Raw genomic sequence first — 16538 nt, 5'->3', positions numbered from 1 at the left:
TTACCCCTCCTCTCTTGATTACTCCTCTTATATTTTCAACAATTGGTATCAGAGCTTTTGGTGCTAGTAGAGAAGGTTTCAAAGACTTAAGCTAAAGATCAAGATGTCTTACAAAAGAGAGATTCCCAAGCTGAACAAAGACAACTTTGCAGCATGGCAAGGACTTATGAGGTTACATTTGGATACCATCAGTGATTCAGGTTGCAAGTATCTTGATTCTGAATACAAGACTCCCACTGGAACTTTATCTATTGAAGATATTACTAAAAAGAAGAATCATAATATCATGATGATTGATATTGCATCTGCTCTCAGTTATGTTGAATTTGATGAGGTAAAAGATTGCAAAATTGCTTATGAAATGTGGAACAAACTGAAATATATCTATGGAGGAGATGACAATATAATAAGAGCCAAAGTTGAAAGCCTTAGAGGACAATTTGATCAAATGTGAATGAGAGAAGATGAAAAAACATTGCAAAATATGTCAAAAGGATCAAGGCCAGTGTAAGTGCAATCAAAGCATCTGGAGGAGACATTAAGGAGGAAATTGTTTTAAGTAAAGTGCTCAGAACCCTTCTTTCTATTTATGAAATTAGAGTATCTTCTATTCAAGAAATGAGATGTGATCCAAATAACAAATTAGGCTTGGATGCTCTAGTAGGAACTAGACAACTATGATAACTATGTACTTGCTTCAAAGAATATTGAATCCGCATTTAAAGCTAAACTTTCACTCAAAGAAAAGGGTAAGAAATCAAAGTCCAATCAATTAGGAAAAGAAGAAGATAGATCATCAGAAGAAATTTTAGACAGTGATCTTGAAATTGTTAAAGCCCTGCTTGCAAGAAAGTATTCCAAAGGAAGAGGAAAGTACAAAGGTAAAGTTTGTCTAATCTACTTTTCTTGTGAAGAAATTGGTCACATTGCTACTAGGTGTCCAAATTAGGAAATCAAGAATGCGAAGAAAATAAATAAGCATAAAGACAAGAAGGACTCCAACAACTACAAGAACTTCAAAGAAAAAGGTAAGAAATCTTGTTTTATAGCTAAAGATTATGATAACAGTGAAGATGAAATGGTATATATTACTGTGAAAGATGAATCTGATGATAAAGGAGATAAGATGGTACTTATCTCTCATGTTAGCAAAAATGATATAAGGATTACTGACAATGGCTACTCACATCATATGACTGGAGACAAAACAAAATTTGAGCATATGGAATATTATGATGGAGGAAGTGTAATATTTGGAAACAATGAACCTTGTAACATAAAAGGAAAAGGATGTATCTTGTTGACTAAAGAACTTGTATGTGACAATGCTTATTGTGTTGAAGGACTAAAGCATAATCTACTAAGTGTGGCATAGTTGAATAAAATTGGATTCAAGGTAGAATTCATGAATGGATAGGCCAAACTGCTAGATGGGAAAGGTAATCTAGTTGGATCTGGCAAGCAAACAAAAGATAATATATTTTATTTTGATCTTAGTGATTGTTCATGTTTTATTGTTCAAGTAGAGGAAAGTTGGTTATGGCACAAAATGCTATGTCATGTAAACTTTGATAATTTGGTTAAGATAAGAAAACATAGAAGGGTAATAGGCATTCCTAGTTTGAAAAAGCCTAACATGGGTCTATGTAAGAATTGTTAAATTGGTAAGATGGGAAAGACTAGCTTCAAAAGAAAAGACTATTAGTCAGAGGAAGTCTTGGAAATTGTTCATATAAATTTTATGTGGACCTATTGGAATAGAAAGCTATAGTGGATAAAAGTCTTTCATTCTTTCTGTTGATGACTATTCTAGAATGATGACTGTAATGTATCTAAAAGAAAAATTAGAAGCCTTTCAAAAATTCAAGTGGTATCTAGCAAGAATGGAAAAGGAAACTGGAAAGAGGTTGAAATGCCTAAGATTAGATAGAGATGGTGAATTCATCTCCCATGAATTCAATAACTTATGCATTGAAAGAGGAATTAAAATACAAGTTTCAGCCCCTGGTACACCATAGCAAAAAGAAGAAACATATCTATCATGGATTGTGCAAGAACCCTAATGATTGAAAAGAATGTTGCTCTCAAATACTGGAAGGAAGCTATCAGCACTGTAATTCATACCTTGAACAGGGTTCAGTTGAAGAAAGATTTTAAAAAAACACCTTATCAATTATGGTGTGGCTACAAACCTAATGTAAGTTACTTGAAAGTATTTGGCAACAAATATTATATATTGAAATAATTTAGAAAAGGAAAATTTGATGCAAAATTTGATGAAGGCATATTTCTAGGATACTTCTACAGAAGTAAAGCATATAGATGTTTGAATTTTTCTGAGTGCACATGTAAGAATTGATGAGTTTGTAGAAAAGAGTGAAGAAGAAAGCAATAAGGAGCCAAAAGATTATAGAAGATTTGTTTACTATGAACCTAATATCCTATCAAATCTATTTGAAAGAAAAGAGGCTTCATCTCTCGAGTCCCCAAAAACTCTTATAGTTACCATGTTGCAGACAGTGCAACCAGAGCTATAGTCTAAAGGACTTGAGTCAAAGGCTACTAAGCTAGTTCAAACTGAGCCTAATGGACCCGAGTCACAAACATAAGGACCTAAGCTTGAAACTAAAATTTAAGATGAAGATGGTGGAACTCATTCAAAAACAAAAGTGCATGTGTTAGCAAGATATGTCAGAAGACATCATGCACCTGATCAGATCATTGGAGACAAATTAGATGGAACAATGACAAGAGGCAAATTAAAAGGTACATGTTTACTTGCTGAATTTGAACCTAGAAGTATTAAAGATTCTTTTTGAAATGAAAGTTAGATTGAAGCAATGAATGAAGAGATAGAATAGATAGAAAGAAATAAAACTTGGACTCTTGTTCCTAGACCCAAGGATAAAAATGTAATTAGTACAAAGTGGGTATTTATAAATAAGTTGAGTAAAGATGGGCAAGTTTCAAGAAACAAAGCAAGATTGGTGTGCAAAAGTTATTCTCAAGAAGAAGGTATTGACTATAGTGAGACTTTTGCACCCATGGCAAGATCAAAAGGTGTCAAAACCTTACTAGCATATGCAGCACATAGAAGATTTAAAGTATATCAAATAGATGTCAAATCTATATTCTTGAATGAAATTCTTGATGAAGAAGTCTACATTGAACAACTAGAAGGTTTTGTAGATCCTATTAAAAGAGACGTGGTTTTCAAGTTACACAAAGCATCATATGGTCTCAAGAAAGCTCCTAGAGCTTGGTATGAAAGAATTCATAATTACTTGGTACATATTGGCTTTCAAATAAAAAATAATAATAATAGTTTGTATATCAGGGAAGGACCAGACAAGAAGATTTTATTGGTAGAAATATTTGTTGATGATACTCTATTTACAGGAAATGATGATTTGTGCAAAGCATTTTGAGAAGAAATGAGTAAAGAATTTGAGATGCCCATATTTGGTGAGATAATATTTTTTGGATTGTAGATACAGCAAAACAAGAATGGTATCTACATCACTCAATCTAAGTATATCAAGAAGATACTAAAGAAATTTGGAATGGAAGATTCAAGACTAATTGAAACAACTATGTCTACTAGACATAAGCTTTCCAAAAATGATGATTCCAAAGAAGTAGATAAGACCACATACAAATTAATGATTAGAAAATTATAGTATGTAGTAAACAGAAGGCATGATATTACTCTAGTAATTGGAATAGTTGCAAGATTCTTAGCAAATCCCAAGGAAAATAACATGATGGCGATCAAAAGAATCATGAGGTATCTAACATGTACTGAAGACTATGGTTTATGGTACAAAATTGGAGGCAATTCAGACTTGAAACTATTTACTGATGTTGATTGGGCAAGAAGTCTTGATGATAGAAAAAGCACTAGTGGTGGAGCATTCTTTCTTGGTAAAAGACTAGTATCTTGGACAAGCAAGAAGCAAAATTGCACATCTCAATCCACAGTAGAGGTAGAATATGTAGTAGCAGCAGTCAATTGTTCTAACATTGTTTGGTTCAAACAACTATTGGAAGGAATGAAGGTAGAAATCAAAGACCTAGTAGTCATCTACTGTGATAACACCGGTGCAATCAACATATCAAAGAATCCAATAATGCATTCCAAAACAAAGCACATAGCAATAAAATATCACTTCTTAAGAGAGTTAGTGCAGGAAAAAGAAGTCAGATTAGAATATGGGAATACAAAGGAATAGATTGCAGATATATGAACCAAGACATTACCTAAGGATGCATTTCTATATCTAAGAGGTAAGCTAGGGGTCATTCCCCTATCTAAAATTCACTAAATGAAGTTTAGTGAATGCATCGACCAGAACCTGTTAAAGATCAATCAGTTGGTGTAGAATTAGCAAGGGCATATTGCAAATGAATTAGTACTTAAGGTACATTGGTATTTATAGAATTTTTTTATTCGGCATGTGTTGTCAAAGAGGGAGAAGTTTACTATCATATCTGTGAGAAATTTTTGGAACTAGAATAAATTAAGGAAATAGAGAGGGAGAATTTTTCCAAAGAAGAAGCTTGTTGAAAGAGGGAGAATATTCTAAATGAACTTGGAAGTAGTTTTTGTAGACAAAAGACAAAATCTAGTGAAAGGAAGAGTTTACTAATAGAGGGAGTTCTCAATCCAAAATTTCATTGTGCTATGACATGTTGTGCTGCCATCAATGCCAAAGAGGGAGATTGTTGAATACAATTGATTAATTGTGTGTTGTCTTTGATGTTACACAAATATCATATCATTATCAATCAGTATATGCCAAGCTCACTTGGGCATTGAAGACAATTTTCAGTGTCTACCGAGTGTTCCTATGTTTGCCTAGTTCAGAAGGCAGTGTTTACTGAGTTCACTCGGGCATCAAAGGAAAAGTTGCAGAAAGTGAGTGTTAACTGAGCTTCTTGTTTCTAAGTCAGTTTCTACCGAGCTAGGTTGGCTAATGAAGGATTTTCTTATTTTTTTGTACTAAGATTAATTGATGTATCTATTGGTTTCAGCCGACTAAGGTGATGAATATTGATTATTCTAAGTTGTATTTGAGCCAAATTGACAAAGTGGAAGATATAAGTAAAGGTCAAGTTATGATTTCAAAGTGTGAATGCATGGCATGAAGATGTTATTGAACATCTAATGATAAGTAGAGGAAGTGAATTTGAAGGATAAGCAGAATATCCTTGTGGAGCAGCAAAGCCTTATTCAATCAAGAAGGATCAAGTACAAGCCAAAACAAAGATCTATAATCAGCAAATCAGTTGCATTCAAATTAGGTCATCTCATTGTTACACTCTAACCATTGTAGCAATGATTTGAATCTCTTAACAAAGTTGGCTTAACAGCCATTTGCAAATCCTCTAACAAAGTGGTAGTTCTATTGGATCGTCTCAAGACCTCTAACCAAGCCACTACTAACAAGGTGATTAAATCCTTTAACAGGGTCACACCTAATAGTGTGTGTTGTATCCTTTAACTGGGTTGGCTCCTAACAATACTCACTTCAAAAGAGTGAAAATAGTAACTAGTTCCAATTGGTTGTTTTTCCCAAATTGGGTTTCCATGTTAAATCTTGGTGTCTATGGTGTTCATGCTATTTTTTTTTATGTGTTTGAACCTTAGTTAAAGTAATTTTAATTTCAAACAACATCTAAAGGTTTATATGTTAAGCACTTACTGGGCTAATTTAGTTATTACTAAGTTACATCATTTTTGTACTGACATCTAAGGGATCTAGGATTTATTTTAGTAGTAACTGATTCACTCCTCCCCTCTCAATTACTCTTATATTTTCAACACATCCTCCCACTATATATTAGAGAGATCTAGGAATCACTACCTAATAGAGAATTGAATGAGGGAGATAGAGAGAGATCTTATGATAAAGGTATATTTTGCATGATGCCTTTGTGTACTAGAACTTGATGATGATGATAATATGTGTGTGTATGTGTGTCTATGTTTGTGTTTCTATGTGTGTCTGTATGTCTGTATGTATGTATATAGATACATATGCATACATACATATATATGTATGTATGTATGCATATACATACATATATATGTATGTATGTATGCATATACATACATACATACATACATACATACATATATATATGTGTGTGTTTGTGTGTCTATATATATATATATATATATATATATATATATATATATATATATATATATATATATATGATAAACACATTTCTATTTCTATGATTAATGAGTGATTCATTGCATATAAAAATAACATTGAATGAAAATAATGTGCTAATATTTCTAAAGTAGCATTTTACAAATTAAAAAAATATTAATATTTTATAAGGAAAAATATTAGCACATGAGGGATAGAAAATGTTAAGCATAATCATGTCAAAGATGAATAATATTAATGGGTTCCTTTAAAGGATCACCATCCATATCAACAATCTTATAAGCACACAAACCATAAAATTTAGTAACAACAAAGGGACCTAGCCAATTAGGACTAAATTTTCCGTTTTTATTAGGCGAAGAATTCACATTCCTTTGATTTTCATAAAGAATGAGATCACCAGTAGAGAAAGAGTGTTCAGTCACTTTATTATTATACAACTTTTCAAAAGACTTATAATAGGCAATGCATTGATTTGTTGCTCATCCAACATTTCTAATTCTAGTGAATGTTGTTCCCTAAAAGTGTCCTTATCAATAATCCCATGATAAGAAACTCATAAAGAATGGATTTCTAATTCGAAAGACACAATAGCATCAACACCATAAACAAGATTATAAGGAGAAGTCCCTATAGTAGTAAGAACACTGGTCCTTTAAGCCTACAAAGCATAAGTTAATTGAGTATGCCAATCTTTACCATGCTTATTAACAAGTTTGTATAGAATTTTCTCACTGACCTTATTAGAAACTTCTTCTTACCCATTGGATTGAGGGTAGTATGGTGTTGAAAATTATTTATTTTGATATTTCTCCAAAAAAAATTGCAACCTCCTTATTTTAAAGAGGAGTACCATTATCTTAAAAAATGGTGGAAGGAATACCAAAGAAAGAAATGATATTTTTAAGAATTAAATCATAAATAACATCAGCAATGGTACAATGAAGAGTGACAACTTCAACTCATTTTGTGAAATAATCAGTTGTTGTTGCAATGTGTGTATGTCCTTGTGATGGAGGGGAAATTTTTTCAGTTCTATCGAAACCCCAAACACTAAAAGGCCATGAAACTAATTGAGTATGAAGCATATTAGAAGGAACATGAATAATGGCACCATGTTGTTGAAACTCCAAACACCTTTTGACAAAGAAAAAGAATCTTGTTCCATTGTTTTCTAATAGTATCTCATTCCTAAGAGTTTATTAACCAATGACTTTCCACCAAAATGTCCTCAATGGGATCCTAAATGAACTTCTTGTAAAGCTATTAGGATATCATTGGTTCCAAGACATCTAAGTAAATGGTCATTATAGGATCACTTGTAAAGAGTATCAGCTAAAATAATGTAATAAACTACTAGTCTCTAGATCCTACTGTGGGTGTTATGTGTAGTAGATTGAAAAACTATGTCATCCATTAAGAGCCAAAAGATGTGTGAATGCCACTCATCTAAATATAAATTTATGTGGTGGGCCACAATCAAACTATCCTCAAAAATGGAAAGTTTGGTAAGTGTATGAATAGTAAATCAAAACTCCTTATTATCATCAAGACAAAGAAGTGATGTCGCACTCGCCATACTGTCACCATGCCTATTTTCTTTCCTAGGTATCATCTAAATATCATAAGATGATAATTTAGAAAATAAGTCAAGGGCTAATTCCTGATACTTCTTCATCTTGTCATTCTTGGCTTGATATAAGCCTTTAATTTGTTGCATAGTTAATTGTGAATCTCCAAAAATAGATAAGTGCTTGATTTGGTGGGGTAAGGTTGCTAGCAGACCAACAATAAGAGCCTTGTATTCTATAATAGTATTAGTACATCAAAATTTAGTTTATAAGAAAGAAGAATTGGTTTCTTAGAAGGAACTAAGTGCTCACCCACACCAACACTAGTCTTATACCTAGATCCATCAAAATAAAGCTCCCAAGCATCATCCTTACTTATTAGTAAGTTTCTTGAATCAGGAAAGTCTATAGGATTAGAAATTATATGCAAGGAAGGATCCTCAGCTAAAGTCAATGAAGGCATTCCCTTTGATTGATTTTTGTGGAATAGATTTTAAATTTAACTTAGTCAATATTATCACTCATTTTGCAAGACGGCCGATAAGTCTGTGTTAGAAAAGAGATGCTTTAAGGAATCAAACTTAACAACGAAATTGACTTCCACATCAATGAGATAGTGTCTAGGTTTTTTACATGCAAAAATCAAGGCAATACATTGTTTCTCTATATTTTTGTATCGAGTTTCATAATCGATTGATGTATGACTAATGTAATACATAGGATGTTCTTTTCCACTATTATTGCGTTGAACTAGAACAACACTTTATGCCTTAGAAGAAGTCAATTTATAGAGATTTTAGAAAAAAGATTATTAGGTTGGGCAGGTTGTTAAATAAGCAAATTAGCAAGGTATTTCTTAAATTTCTAAACTAAGTTTGAGACAACTCTTCTTATAGCTTGTATCTTTCCTTGTAAGATTCTTAGTTGTGATATAATTTTAGGAGACATGTGAACAATAGCTTCTATCTTTTGAGTATCTAACTCAATGCCTTGATTAGAGATAACAAATCAAAGAAATTTCCCACTATCTACCACAAAGACACATTTCTGAGAGTTCAATTGTATATCATAACTCCATATCTAGTCAAATATTTTTCAAAGGACAAGGATGTGTTTTGCACACTAAATAGATTTAGCAAGGATATCATCAACATAATCTTCAAGAATTTTTTGAATATAATCATGAAAGATGAGTCATATCACATTGGTAGGTTGCACCCACATTCTTTAAACAAAAAGGCATCATGATTCAACAAAATGTTCTCCAAGGTGTTATAAATACAATCATATATCGATCTTCAAGAGGAATAAAAAAATTATTATAACCCGAAAAGACATCCATGAAGGGTAATGTTGGCACTCAAAATCGCAGCCCTGATTCTGAGTACCATTGAAGAAATCAAGCCCTATAAACACTTTTTAATGTGTATGTACTTGAGTGTACCTTTGAGCCTCGTGAGGTGTTTAATGTTTCTAACACCTATCATTCAATGCATCTACTTGTTTCATGAAGTTAAATTGTCATTCCGAGCCATTTTGTGAAGACCCGTTTTGAGCATTTGTCAAATCTGCATTTTCACCTAAGTGTCAAACAGCAATAGGAACCCGTGTTTGCAATTGAATATCTCACAGCCAATGATGTTTCATGACTTGCTACTTTGAGAGTGTTTACCATCCATACCTAAGAGCCTATGTTTCAAATTTTGAGTCGTTTTGAATCTGTTTGACTAGATTTTGAATCCCTCAAAGTTGGTCTTTCAATGTTGTCATGCTGATGTGAATTGCTCATAATTCTAAAAGGCCTTGTTTGACAAATTATAATTTTGACCTAGTTGACCAAAATGCTAAAATTCCTTTTGTGTTGCATTTTAGAGGTTAGAGACTTTCTATGTTTCAAGTTTGAGCTTATGACAAATTTGTTTAATCAGTTTTCAAACATGATTCCAAATGCAATTTTTAACCTTTTACTGGTGTCAAGAAATGTAGATTGGTCACTACCCTTGTTCGGGGCATCATAACTTGAAATCTGTGATAGGTGAGATCGAATGGATTATACCACTATGTTTTACTTTGAAAATACTCCAAGTTTGCCAATTTTCACATCTTGACGAATCCATTTGCACACTTTTCCAGGTCAATTCCATTTGCAAAATTTTCTTTTCTATCATTGTTTCCACTCTGTAAATTTCAGTAGCCCAATTTGACTGCTCACCATTTGCACTCAGTTATTTTTCATAAGCTCAAATCATAGATCCATACTCTCCTCATGACAGTGAACCGATGCCCCAATTTTCATCTTCCCAAGTGTCAGTTTGCCCAATTTTTGAAGCCAAATCCGAGTGCAATTAATTATTTTCTGACATGTTTTCTTGCAGGCAGTATTGAGAGGTCAACTTTGACAATCAATATCTTTTGACTAAGAATTCTTCATGAGACAAGATTTGATGGAGTAAAAGTGTGCATGACAGAGATTAAGTGTTGTTGATTTCAAAGCCCAGTTATCTGTTTGGATCAATTTTTAAAGCCAGCCGACAAGCCCTGATAGTAGAAAATTGCAGTTTGCAGATAAGAAGTGAAATGAGTTTTAAGGATCAGTTAGTGCTCAAATTTAATTCCAATGAGTATCAGATGGTGAATAGATCAATTTGAAATGTCAGTTATTTGAAAACGAAAAAAAATTTAGCCAGACCCACTTCGGGGCCCGACTAAATGATATCAAACTGATAAATATATTTTCATAAATACTCTCAAAGGTTGTGATCCTATCAACAGGCACAATTTATGTACCCTTGATAAGAATCTCATTCACATTCAGATCATGTGTACTTATTTTGATAAAAAGAGTATGGAGAAAAAATGTAAGCCCACAAGGGGTGTATTGGAGGAAGTTGAAGCCAAAAAGCATATAAGGTAACTAGCAAAGTCACAAGCCCAAGAAGGAGCTCCATGTTTGATGTTCCCACCATATTCCTATCCAATGCAATAGTAGCCTAGCCACCCCTAAGCTAATGAACTAACTTTAAAGATTGAAGGAAAATGGATAGAAGTTGAATATAAAGAACTCTCTCTACTAGTTGATGAAGATTCCATATACAAATATGGAAGTTGTGCATTAAGTCAATGATAGGAGAAGATCGGGAAGCTATTTTATGATAGAAGGGAGGGTTGTGGCAATACCAAAAGCCACCCAATACAAAACAAAAGAGGACCATGCAAAGAGCATTAAGAGGAGGCTCTTGTCTCTACAAGGGAGCTGGCGGTTGGAAGTCAGAGTCTACATGAAAGAATGCACAAGGCCCACAAAAACTCACCTTCAGATCTGCCAAAATAATGGTCTATGTCGGGCTCAACTTTATTAGTTCTGCAATGGGCTCAACTTTAATGGTCTCTGTTTGGGTTAGGGAAATCCTTCAATTTTGAATTCCAAAACCTCTCAGCATCCCCGCAGATCTCTTCATCTAAAAGATCAAATTGAAGGTCAGATTGAGAGCTCTTCATGATAAATAGCAACAAAGAGCGAAAACAATTTTTGACTGAAGAATTTAAACTTGTTATTGGTACATATTCAATTTAATGCAATGGTCATTTGGAAATGAGATCCGATGTATTTATACTCAGATAAGGAACACGAATAAAATAATTGTCTAATTGAAGGGCTTTTGTTCTAACTTCCCAAGCTAATCATGTAACAATTGGAATAGAGTATGAACCAATTGGAATAGGGCGTGAAACAATTTGTTCTGTAAGTGTTTTTAACATTCTGGGTGGATGTAAAATTAATCTTCAGTAGTAGAATAGTTCATCTTGCAAAGCTGCCCAATATATAAAAAGACCAAGCTGCCAATAAAGAAATGAAGAAATGAAGTGGCAGCAAACATAGAGGAGAATGAAATCATTTTAAAACAGAGCAAAGCCGCCAAAGAAAGGAGGGAGAAACCCACACATAGCAGCAAGAAGGCATTTTTTATGAGGAGTTGCTGGAATGAATTCCACAGCCCACGACTTGGAGATAGTGTAATAACAGCCCCTGCAAAACAAATGCCACATCAGCAATCTCCGTAATATGCAAAAAAATCAACGAGAGTCAGAGTCTTTTGAATATTGACCAGTCAATCATTAGTCAATTAACTATCATTAACTTTAAACAAAACAATACATATACATATATGCTCAAATTTTAAAAAAATTGTAAATTTGTTACCTAATTACTAATACCAGATACCAGGTGGTAAACCATGATGACCAAGTTGAAAAGAGCTCCAGAACCTGTCTAAGAGCACAAGGCGAGAATATTGTAGGAGTGCTTTTCCACCCTACCACGAAGCTGTCAAGCTTCCCCGAAATCTTTCCTGACATGAAAGATACCCAGCCCGACAACAAGATAGTCTAAACAAGTAAAACTTAGAAGAGTAATGGAATCGTGCAACACATAGTCTACATCTAATTATATAGGAAAATTTATAAAGCTCGATAGGTGTCTTCTCATAATTTCATCAGGAAGGCATATCACACCTTGTAAGGAAAACTCTTTCCAAAAATAAAGGACTTCACCTCTAAATTTTTCCATATCAACACTTAACTTATCTCTATGTTCAATATCACCAGATATCTAATCCAATCTAGGCAATGCTCTTAATCCAATTATTTATTTCACATGAAACAAGTCAACTAACTAAACATAGAATTACTAGAATGATGAACATTGGAATCCACAAGTTTTAATTGTCAAATAGTTCAATTGATCATAGCAATATTGTTCTTGTAGCAAGGTTTAGTTACTTAAGATATCAAAAGCTCCATAAATTATTTTTCTTAATATATATCTGTATAAAGCCCATTTGTACTTAGAGCTCTGGAAGGAGCAACTCAGCTCTTTAAGTTTTTATGTTCAATCATGTTACACAAGACAAAACTAGTATAGCAACCCTTAATTAAACTCCCATCAAGTAATTATGGATCACATTATTACTGCAGTTTATATAAAATAGATTGCCTATTCCTATCACTATTGTAGGTATAATAGATTGAGTTTAAATAAGATTGGCAAAAACAACATTTTCATGTAACTCTCAACAACACAATTACATCAAGTCTTAGGAAGTTTTCTTGCAATAAGGTCTTGGTTCAAAAGTTATAGCTCAATATCAGCATATCACAATACTACTGAAATGAATTATAGAAAATTGCACTTCCGATTTCTATGTTATAGATCAGCCCAACTAAATAAAAGTCCAGGATTTATCATCTATAAGTAAGATTCAGCCATGGTTTGGTTGTTGAATCTATATATTTAGAAAATAACCATTATGGTTGCCTTAAGCTTAACATGTTTATCTGTGTTACATAGCTTGACACGTTGGTAACAGGCAAGATAACTTGCAACACCTTAAGGAAAAACAAGGGGTACCAAGAGAATTCAAAATCATAAAGTGGTTTTGAGGTACAGTGAAGTAACATTTTATTCTAAGAAGAGTGAATAGTACAAAACTCTGTGTCCAAATCTCCTATCTCATAACAATTTAATGTCATCCAGTTTATGGTAACAACGTTATAGTAATAGCAATGCACTTTTAGAACCCATTTTATAATTATATCTACAATGAAATGTCAGTGTGGGTTCTCTACAAGTAAAGACAAAAATCATTTTTAAGATACATCATCAACAAGCATTCATTATCTGCCATGACGTTTTAATGTTTACCAAGTGGCAGCAAAAAAAGTTTGTATGTTAAATAACTCGTGACAACTGTTCAACATCAAAAACAACATAAAGCCTCCAATGTTAAAAAGAAAAGTATCACCATACCATTTTAAGGAACAGCAATTTAATATGAACTGAACGAAATAAATAAGGGTAACAACGTTGATGTAAACAGTAGTTACAGTTCTAGCATAACGTTTCAAGATTAACAGCATTAAAATTTTCAACAGTACGGCAATAAGATTTCCAATGTAGCAGCATTAACGTTTTAAGCAGGAACATAGTGGTGACCTTCATTGAAAGGTAACTGTCTTGTCTTCCTAAGCCTTGACAGTCTCGACACCTTGTTTAAAGCAACGCCAATCAATGGAGGCAGACACCATGTTCAAAAGCATCATGATGTACTGTGATAGCGTAAGGGTGTAAAAACAATGCAAGAATGGTAGTAATGTTCCAAGTTAATATTGTTATTTTTTTTTTTTAATATTTCCCATTGATCCATACCCGAGCCCTAGCAAAACAAATTGGGGTTTCTTCTAAATTTCAAGCCAGACATTAAGTATGTGCAGATTTCCAAAAACGATTTGAGAGAACAGGGCATATAAGTTAAGAAATTGCATTCACTAAGCAATTCTTTTTCAAGAGATTCACAAGCAAATGCAGATATAGACAGAGGAAGACATTAACTAGAAAGAACCTGAAATCTGAGGACTCCTGATTGCTGTCGTTTCCTCCTACAGTCCTCTTTCGTTGAATGTCGCCCTTGTCACTGTGTTTCCCCAACTGCCAATCCCCTCACTTTCACCTTCTTGACGTTCTCCTTCCTTTGCTTGGCTATGTATATATGTGTTTCATTATTCTCAAACCCTATTTTTTTAACACCGCTCTTCCAACAATACGGATGGAACTCACCTATTATGTTTTGTTAACGGTTCTTTATGGTTAGTTTTAGGTGTTATTAACATTATCTTAATTTTTAATTTAGGAAGTCAATTCATTCTCCCTCCACGTGGAGTGGGGTACTAATTTTTTCGGGTAAGGGGAGAGTGGGTTGTGACAGATAAGTCAATGCAAGAGAAAAGAGCTGCCTGCGTGAGCAAGAAGACACACACTAAAAAAAAAAGAAAGCGCCACTAATAAGAGAAAACTCCACGCAATGTAGGAAAGACCCCCAGCGCCAAAGGAAGGAAAACGTAGTAGGTGAATACTTGAAAAGGCAGTAAAAAGAAGAGAGGGGTTGCCTTGCACCTTTTGCGTCTACTAAGTTGCGGGTTTGAGTCTGCAAAACGGGGGGAGAATATAGCATTTGAGCTACGTTTCCAGAGATATTCCTGGATTTCATGCTTCTTGCGAAGCGATTTGGGGGTAAAATGGGAAAAGTGGTTAGTGTATATCAAGGATGAATAAGTGGAGCTCTGTCATCAATCTAAATGGAGGCCCTGTCCTTAACCTTTAATATGCCATTGAGATGTATCTGAACAAAAGGGAAGAATGTGAATTTGAGCTTGACCGTTGTCCCGAGAGGTTGGAGATTGCTTATGAATCTGACTGAACATATTTGCAGCGTTAACAGTTGGCTTTGATTGGCGTTACCAGATCTTATACTCATTGTTCCATCTGGGAACGAAGCATACCACGCCCTGCGTTGCAAAAGAAATTCCCAGTCAAAAGGGAATTTGAATGCTTTTAATCCCACATGCCTTGTGAAGGGATACTTGAAATGTTTAAATATAATCCATGTAAAAGCAAAATTTTCACCTTTGAAAAGGCAACCCTCATTTGTGTGGGGCCCAATAATGGCGAGGTTGCGCAGATGGATGCCAACTGGCAGGTTGCCCCCGGGAAAATCTTCAAACAAGCATGCATAGAAAAGCCCACCGAAAAAGTTAGAATTCAGCAAGTTGCCATGTCACTTGTCAAAATATCCAAGGTTTTTCGGTAGCGACATAGTGAATCCAGCAAGTCGCCATGTCGCTTGCCAGAATATCCAAAGTTTTTCGGTAGCGACATAGTGAACTGCTCGAAAACTTCAAAATCTGGGAAGGTAGTGGTGGGTCCTGTGTGGCGATGATGTGGCAGTACCACTGAATCAGGTAGTGACAAGTGGCAACTAGGCAATGGCAATAAAATGACTCAACGATGATGTGGAGTTCTGGACCAACCACAAGATGCCATGTGGCACAAATTTTGAGGCATGTTGCAACATGGTGAGCAGATCTTAAGGATGCACCAGATCGTGCCACATGGTAGATCTGAGGGTAGTCGCTATGTCGCGAAGAGGAAGTTGCTCGATAGATAATATAGTGACATAGCGACACAATAGCAAGATGACACCTGGCAGTGACATGGTGGCAAGGTGGACTAGTCTGACGGTGACACGTGGTGGAGGTTCTTGATGTGGCATGCTTCCTGAGGTGTTGACATGGTGCCCAGGTGACAGGGATGGATGACTTTGCTAAAGAGGAACCAATTAGGATTCAACACGTGGCATCAGGCTAGTCAACAAGTTGACCCGGATAGAAAATGAGAGAAATTTGAAGAAAGCATAAATTTCAATATTTTATTATTATGATCTCACGTGCATCTCCTTTTAAATAAATTTGGAATTACCATATAATTTAAACTATAGGTAAAGGGTAAAATATTTATGCAATATTGCTTTGAAAGCCATGAGACAGAGGCCAGAACTTCAAATGGACATAACTAGGGCTATTTTTATCTGAAATGGGTGCTCCAATATGCTATTGGAATTGAAACGATCTGAATTTTTTGAATCTGAGGTCAGTTTTTGCACAGGTGCTCACCGATTTGCTCTATAAGACAATTTGTGATTCCCGAGGCATTCTCAAAAGAACAAGCAGATTTCATTATTGATCGTCAGAATTGGTTAGAGGGCAGATTTGAAGACTCATTGAAGCTTGAATGTGAAAGAAAAAAATTGGAAAAGATTATATTGGCTTCTTGAGGCCATTTTAACTGATTTTTCACCTTTTACCTTGAGTTCAATTTTGACATCAGAAATCAGTTAGTTTTTCAAATCAAATATCTGAATCACTTGATGTCTTTGGGAGGCAAAATAGAAAA

At 34.4% G+C, this 16538-nt stretch overlaps 1 long non-coding RNA gene across 4 annotated transcripts; it reads right to left on the bottom strand.

Annotated features, from left to right (window-relative positions):
• Positions 1–11338: 11338 nt before the first annotated feature.
• LOC149553106 (uncharacterized) lies at positions 11339–15109 on the bottom strand. Of its 4 annotated transcripts, none has more exons than XR_016353030.1 (4): positions 14152–15103; positions 11955–12102; positions 11695–11780; positions 11339–11590 (listed from the first exon to the last, which is right to left on the bottom strand). It is a non-coding gene; the product is annotated as an uncharacterized LOC149553106 (long non-coding RNA). The 4 variants fall into 4 exon arrangements; XR_016353029.1 differs by having other exon boundaries at positions 11955–13858; positions 14152–15101; XR_016353028.1 differs by having other exon boundaries at positions 11339–11780; positions 11955–12139; positions 14152–15109.
• Positions 15110–16538: the final 1429 nt, after the last annotated feature.

Source organism: Cupressus sempervirens, chromosome 6 (genome assembly GCF_028749045.1).
Source record: "Cupressus sempervirens isolate cs-2001-9-10 chromosome 6, ASM2874904v1, whole genome shotgun sequence".
Taxonomy (NCBI): Eukaryota; Viridiplantae; Streptophyta; class Pinopsida; order Cupressales; family Cupressaceae; genus Cupressus; species Cupressus sempervirens.
The sequence above is the reverse complement of the archived record's forward strand: the minus strand, read 5'-3'. Positions and strand labels throughout refer to the sequence as shown.